The following is a 7,986-nucleotide window of genomic DNA, read 5'->3' on the forward strand; positions in this document are numbered from 1 at the left end:
CCAACTACACCGAAGTGTTAATACTACACCGAACCATGAGAGGAAAAAAATTCTCCGCACAAAAGACACCTCGGCAGGAACATAAGGAAACAAAATCCACTGGTGCAAAAAGGAGGGTGGGAACGAAAGTAATTTACAGGAGAAAAATCATTCAAAAAAAAAAAAAAAAACCCCATGCAACTCATCGAAGTGCAAGACTTACGTGTTCCGTCAAAACGGGTGGCGATGGTGTCGAGGAAGGTGTTCTGGGGCGCCAGTAATCCTTTCATAACCGGCATTTTTCCAGCGTGGTGTGAAATTCTCCATCAAAGTTTGTCCAGAAGGATGGTTCGAGAGGAAAGTGCCAAGAAGGGAGAAGGGGAGCGTGATGACGGCAGGGGAGGGGGGCCCGGCGCGGTGATGGGGCCGCTCGAGAGAAGGGGGAGGATGGAAGGAGCGAAGGAGCTGGTTCCAGCCGCCGCGGCTCCGCCAGGAGCAGCCCCGAGAGCGCTCGCGGAGCCCGCCCCGCACCTCCAGGCTCACCCGGGCGCAGGCTCCCTCTCCCGCCCCCTCCACCTCCGCCAGCTCCGAGAACCCCCACCGTCCCTCCGCGGGCGGCAGAGCCCGCCAGGCGCCGCCGCGCAGCCCGCCCGCCCGAAAAGAACCCGCGGTGGCCCGGGGCGCCGCGCCCTGACCTCAGGCGCTGGGGTCGCGGAGGGCGGCGCTCGAGGCTGGGCGAGGCTCGGAGTCGCGGAGCCTGCCCGTCTCCCAGGGGCGCCGGGAAACGCGAGCGAGCACGACTCCCACCCCCCCGGGAGCCGCTGAACAAAGACCCCTTTGTTCCCGCTCTGTCCCTCTCCCGGGGAGACCAGAGTCCCGTGGGTGTGGTATTGGAGAAGGGGAGGAGACAGGTCAGGCAGGTACCCGGCCGCCCAGAACTTGGGAGCGGGGACGTCCCCCTGCGGTGTCCGCGAGAGCTGAGGCAGCCAGGCGCCCCCGGGGGGAGGTGGCCCCCTTCCGGCGCAGCTGCCGCGACGAAGTGCCCGCGACCCGAGCAAGGCAGCCAGGAGTGAGTTGCAAGGCCCCCTCCCCAGTCCCCCGGGTCTTTCAACCGGGAAACTGATGCAAAGCGCCGGGGTCTTCCCACCTCCCCATCCTGGGCTCCGGAAGGGGTGTTTCAGCCCCTCTCCCCAAATTACCATTAGTCTCCCCAAGCCATTCTAAACTAAAAGAATATAACAAAATAATAGCTTTTTATAGGGATAATGAATGGTTTCCCACTCTGCGGTGAAATGTGAACAAAACCTTTCTAGAAAAGTTTGCTTTTGCTATCGGTTTGAAAAATACAATGTCAAGTACAACCCGTAAGGTTGCTTCATAAATATAGTTGCAGCACAAAAGAGCCTCGCCTGCCCTTCATCTCCTTCCCAGACCGGCACCTCCAGGTAGAAAGCCTGGCCGAGTCCCCGGCACGGCCAGCATCTGGGAAAACGAAAGTGGTCCCTCCCGGTCCCGCCCCCCTTGCTGGCGCGGGGACTCCCTCCCGGGAAAGCCTCGCCCAAACCCGGGGCGCAGCGCCGCTGGGAATGCAGGACCCCCGGAGCCGGGAATCTACAGAAAACCTGGAAGGGAAGAGGATGTAGGAGGAAAGTTGAGAGCCCGGGGTGGAAAAACAAACGTCAGCCCAGGTGCCAGTGCACCCGGAAGGAGAGGAGGGGGGGAAGCGAACAGGTGAGAGAGCCGCGGCCAGGGCAGCCGGGTCCGCGCCGCCGGGAAGCTCGGGCGCTTGGCGGGAGGCGAGAGCGCCCGCCCCTCACTACTGCGGGGAAGGGGGCTCCTTGTTTGGATTCTCCCGGCTGCTGGGGCGTCTGGGGGACCCTGAGGGTGTCGTCACGGCAGCCCAGGGCTCCCGAAGGGCGGGGGGTGTCGAGGGGGAGGGACGCATCTCCCTCTTCCCGCCCCCGGTTCCCCTTCCTCGTGATGCACTTCCTGCGGCCGAGGATTCCCTTTGTGTTGAAATTTAAGAAGATCCGGCCACCGCGCGCAGCCCGCGGGGCGGGGGCGCGCCCGGCAGGGGAGGGGATTCCTGAGTGGGCGGCGCGGTGCTGCGGAGGCCGGCAGGGGGTGTGGGGTCTCCCGGCCCGTGGCACCTGGCGCCTGGTCCCCGGGCACCCCTGACCTCTCACCCATCCTTCTGTCCGGAGCCGGCAGCGCTTGGCAGAAACCGAGCTCACGCGGGTGGTGTCCCCCCAGCGGCGCGCCCAGCCAACTGCGGGTGGCTCTGTGGGTCCCCGCTCGAGCAGAGCGGGGGAGAGAAAGATGAGGGAGTCCCTGCTGTTTGGGCGGTGCATCGGGTTCTAGAAAACCCAGACAGCTGCCGTCAGTTTAAAAGCCAGAAAGACGCCTCCTTTGAAGTGGCTTGAAGTTCATATGAAATATATGAAGTGTAAACCACGACTCCGGTTCATAAAATTTGCGCTTTAGGGGTGTGTGTGTGTGTGTGTGTGTGTGTGTGTAAAAGCTGTTTTGTCGTGGGCTTGAGCTATATTGCCAAATGCATGAAATCACTTGCAAGAAAGGAGCGACAAGAGGAGCTTAAGAACGGCAACCCCAAAGAAAGCTTAGGTTTTATGGCAAAAGACAGTAGCTGTCATAATCTCTCCTGCAGCGCATACTATGTGTCAGGCATGACAAGACTCCTGCCCTAAATGCATGTTCAAGGCCGGGATCCCCTTGGATCCTATTGGTATGTAATAAGTGGATCTCTTACATGCTTTCCCCACCAAGAACAAATCTTTCTTAATGTGGAGTCATCAGCACTCAGGTCATTGGGTCCAAGCCAACTCTAAGGTCTGGCCCAATCAAGGACCTAAAGCTCTTCCTAAGTGTGTGACATGGGTGAGGCCAAACTGTGACATTAAAACATGCCCTTGATGAGAGGTTAAGCATACCAAGTCCCCTTAAACATACTTCAGCACCTTGAAATCAAAGAGGCTCAAGAAAGAGGCACAATGAGAAGTGGGAATTTCATTATCTGTCCCAAATCTCATTTCCTTTCCTTAAAGGAAATGTTCCCACTATCTCCAGTAATTGACAAAAAGAAACCCAGCTCATTTCATTGAATACCCTTCCATCCTGTAGAAACATGACCTTTCTCTATGACCCCAGTAAGACAACACTATGAGAACACAAGATAACCACACAATCCACTAAACCCAAGGCCCATTTGAAGAGACTCACGTTCACAGAAAAGGAGATCATTCTTTGACTCTGAAATGTAAGAGAAGACACAAAATCCCTAAACTCAAACCAAGGTACTCAATATTATGTACTATAGAAGGCTTCTCTAGGTAAAACCAACCTAGGCAAATTTCACTGATTTACCATGTGACAAACCACCCTAAAACCCACAATAATAATATTTCGTTTTGCTCCTAGATCTGCCATTTGGGCAGGGCTCACTGGGACAGCTCATTTCTGAGTCACTTCCAATATGGCTCACTGACACAGGTGGCAATTTGGTGCTGGCTGTCAGCTGGGAATTCAACCAGGGCTGGGGCTTTGGGGCTTCAGTTCTTCTTCATATGAACCTCTCCAGGCTTCATTTGGGCATGGTGACTGGGTTTCAAGAGTGAGTATCCCAAGAGATAGGAATTAGGAGCTACCAGTTTCTTAACACCTGGTCTAGAAACTGATAGAACAAAACAGACACAGAGTCCAGATTTATTAGAAGGGAACATAAGTCCACATGTTAAAATCTCCGCCTCAATTTGTTAATTTCAAGTTTCAAAGGAGGTTGCCTTATAATAGTATCCCAAAATTTGATTTAATAATCTGTTTTCACCTATTCTATGTATTTCCATAAGAGTTTAGGACTTATGGGTACAATATCTGGGCTCAAGTTGACAAATCTTTACAGCGAAAATGTAAGACACAAGTGAAAAATATACATGAAAATCACTTGAGAACTAAAGCCAGGTATAAATGGCAATTGTTACTGTTTCCTTTAATGTTGATTCTTCCCTGTTGGAGGAGGTCATGGAGAGGGCTTGACTCCTGGTTGACCTGCAAGCTGGACCTGGGGAATCCCAGTCCCTCTCCAAACACACAGCCGGAGCTGTTTTCAGGGACCCAGCCTTGACAGAACAACGTGGTGTTGAAACCATTGGGACTGAACACCATTAAGGCTTCTGTATAAATGTTCAAGGTTCTGGTGGGCGGTGTGAAGTTCTATTGTTTTGCAGCTGCTCAAGACAAGCCTCATTTGTAACTTCTCTTGCTTATTACACCTGCCATCTACCCATCTGGAAAGGTCTGCCTCTTTCTTTGGTCTCTCCCTGTACTCTGTATATGGGGCCAGTTTCAGATTTCACCCCAGGAGTTCCTGAGGTTTTGAACCAATGCCTCCCCTACACTGCATGCTGTCTTTTCAGTCTGGATGAGACTGAAAGGGGCTTTAGAAATCCCTGTACCTGTTTGATGGTTTTAGGTCTTCACGTCCATTTTCTACCTATAGCATTCACGAATACCATGGCACAAATGAATGCTTCTTGTATGTTCATGCGTTTGACTATAAGCTTTGAAAATATTCTTAAACCTTTTTCTAGCAACAAGAATTTTAGCCCTCCAGAGAAGTAACTATTTTAATTAATAGGCTGATACAAAAGAACATCTACTCCAAGTGTCCTAGATTTGTCTCTACCACTTATCCCCCTTTGTAACTTTGATGTGACCTTGGGCAAATCATTTAATCTTTGTGACTTCCCATTTCCTCACCTGTAAAACGGGGATGATACTTTCCCTACCTACTTCGAGTAGAAGAAAATATTTGTGCAAAATCTTTGAAACCTGTAACGAGCAGCATATGTTATAAGGGATTATTATAATCATCTATTTCTCCTTTTTTTTTGGTATTCTAACACACAATTCAGTTCTTTGTACACAATAAATATTGTTGACTGACTGTTATAATGTGTGGTCTTATTAACTAAGAACATGTTCATGCATAATAACCTGTCAACAACCCTTGGCTTCTGAGCTTTTCCTTCTAAATATAAATGGTTCTAGAAGCTCAGAAGGAAAATCAGGGCTTTTGAATTGTCTTCTCTATTAGCCAGCCAACCTGGATTCTTTTTTTTTTTTTTTTTTTTTTAAAGTTTTACTTGATTTTATTTATTTATTTATTTATTTTTGGCTGTGTTGGGTCTTCGGTTCGTGCGAGGGCTTTCTCCAGTTGCGGCAAGCGGGGGCCACTCTTCATCGCGGTGCGGGGACCGCTCTTCATCGCGGTGCGCGGGCCTTTCTCTATCGCGGCCCCTCCCGTCGCGGGGCACAGGCTCCAGACGCGCAGGCTCAGCAATTGTGGCTCACGGGCCCAGCTGCTCCGTGGCATGTGGGATCTTCCCAGACCAGGGCTCGAACCCGTGTCCCCTGCATTAGCAGGCAGATTCTCAACCACTGCGCCACCAGGGAAGCCCCAACCTGGATTCTGGTAGTATGGTCACTGCCTTCTATTTCTCAAATACTCTCAATGTGTGTAGAAACTGGAATACTCTGAAAAAAATCTCCAAAGCTATAATCACAGTCAGGATAACCTAGATTATATGTCCATGAAAATATAAAATCTCAGTGTCTTATGACATCACTGCTACTTCTTGCTCATTCTACACATCTGAGTTACCAACCGTCTCTGCTAATTATCAGAGTCCAGACTGATGGCAGCTTTGCTCAAAATATGTCTTCCTTGATGGGAAAAAGATAATCTGACAGAAGATGCCATGTTTTAAAACTTCCCCTGGCAATTTATGGCCAAAATAAGTCACGTGACTTTCTAATTTTAAAGGGGTGGTAAAATACAATGTGTTTCCTGCCTGGATCTTAATTTAATTTTCGAAAGGTGACTGAGAGACAACAGGGAGAGATCAATGCATTTGAAAAGAAAGTTTAAGGTTACTGACAGTTCCCGGGAGAAACACCAGGTTTAGTCAGAAGTGAAGAGAGGGCTTCACTCTTTACTGGGGTGCCACAGCCTTTACTGGGGTTTCTGTGGGGAAGGCAAGGCAGGGCAGAGGGAACAGTTTAGGACTGGCTAGTTTGAATAATTCTGGGGGGCTTTAGCTTTGGCTTTAGTTACCTGATACCTGGCCCCAGGATGATTTAGAACAGGGGAAATGCTGGCTTAGTGTGTGAGATTTAGATAAGGAGGTGGTTAAGGGCATAAACTTGGGATGGGTTGGTTTTCATATGAAAGGCATACTCATAGGTAAGTTGTCATTATCTTTAGGAATTAGCTAGCCCTGGGAAGGGCAGTCTCCCCCAGGGTCTGTAAGGCCCCTAAGTGTCAGAGCATCAGGAATACAGAAAGTAAGAAAATATGGTTGATATTACTGGCCCTGTGATGAATGAATGCCAAATAGACAAATACAGACTCTAAGAAAACACAGAACATCGTCTTTGAAGAAAAGGAGCTCTAGAATATTCGAGAACAGATATTCCGTGGCCATGAAGTGTGCCACTAGGGTCTCCTCTTTAGAGCATCTGCTGGAAGGAGGGTTGCTGGTGACACGTTCTCCATGCTGAGCTTTGCTCGCTCAGGGCTGCTCCCCACCAATGACCAACACCATGCAGGCATTAAAGCCTGGCCAATGGTGCCCAACGTGGGACTCTCCTAACATGTAATCTTTGCTCAGGGATCCCTCATAGCTTGGTGGACACTCAGTTGTGTATCCTACTTCCTACCCATCCTTGTGCCTTCCTGCTCCTTTCACGGGTGTTAGCCCTGCATCACGGTCTGAAGACTCTACCTGCCTACACCTCATCCCACCCCACATCATCCTTAACAAGCTTTTTCCTCAATAAGTCTCTTGCGCGTCTAACCCTGTCTTAGTGTCTGCTTCTCAGAGGATCTGAACTTACCTGGACACATCAGGGAGATTTCCTGAGAAGAGAGACCCATGAGCCCATTTGCTAGATTCTACTGCTGGCAATGAATCTTAAATAGGAAAAACAGAAGAAACTTCATTTATCTCTGCTGCCTCATTCCAGCAGCTACTTTTCCCTTTTCTCTCCATTTTTCCTCTGTGATTCACCATTAGCCCGAACTGCAATCTGAAAGCCAATCTAAATTATCCTCTCCTTACACGCAAGTAACCTATTGCTCATTTCTGTCCCTTCGAGCTCCACAGCATATGTGGAATCTTTTCTACATTTTCTGCTGTCACCCTCTTAGTTGATGTCCGCATTGTTTTTTCACTAGGAAGATTTCCCCTAGTTGGTCATCCTGCATCAAAACTATTCTTCAAAAAAAAAAAACAACAAAACTATTCTTCATTTGATCCTTTGTTCTGCAATTAACATAATGGTTTTTCTACAATATAAATTCATCACATAGTCCCCTCCTTAAAATCCCTATATTTTAAAAGACAAAACAAAATTTCATCGCCTATCATGTGGGGACCATTCAAGAGCTGGCCTCCAGTCTCATCTACATCCTGCCCTTGATCCATGCTGAATTACGTTCAGTTCCCAGAATGTGCTACTCTCTTTCAGGCCTCCATCCCTTTCAACATAGAGGGCCCATCCCTCTATCTCAGAGGACCACCTTATACTTATAACTTTCCTCACCAGTTGAACTCATAATCCAAGGAGCACCTTCAATGTCACTTCGACTGAAACCTTCCTTTGAGTTTCCTGATCCAGTTTAAGTACTCCTTTCTCTATGTTCCTAATAGTAAGTCACCTATGCCTCTATCACAACCCTTGCCCTGTGGGTGTGGCATGTGTCTGCCATAAACGTGGAATGACCAAAACAAAGGTCCATACTATGGAAGACTAACGGGTTTCAGATCACGTATCAATTCTGAAAAATTGATAACAGTTCCTTGGCTTCCTGTATGGAAAGTCATTTTTAGACCATTCCCGGACTCAGGGAGAGAGAGTTGAAGATCAATTAAAGGTGTCTCCCATGAGTGTGAGAAAAAAGGCTGTGACCACATAACTACCAAAAAC

This window comes from Balaenoptera acutorostrata, unplaced genomic scaffold (assembly GCF_949987535.1).
Source record: "Balaenoptera acutorostrata unplaced genomic scaffold, mBalAcu1.1 scaffold_1407, whole genome shotgun sequence".
NCBI classification, from domain to species: domain Eukaryota; kingdom Metazoa; phylum Chordata; class Mammalia; order Artiodactyla; family Balaenopteridae; genus Balaenoptera; species Balaenoptera acutorostrata.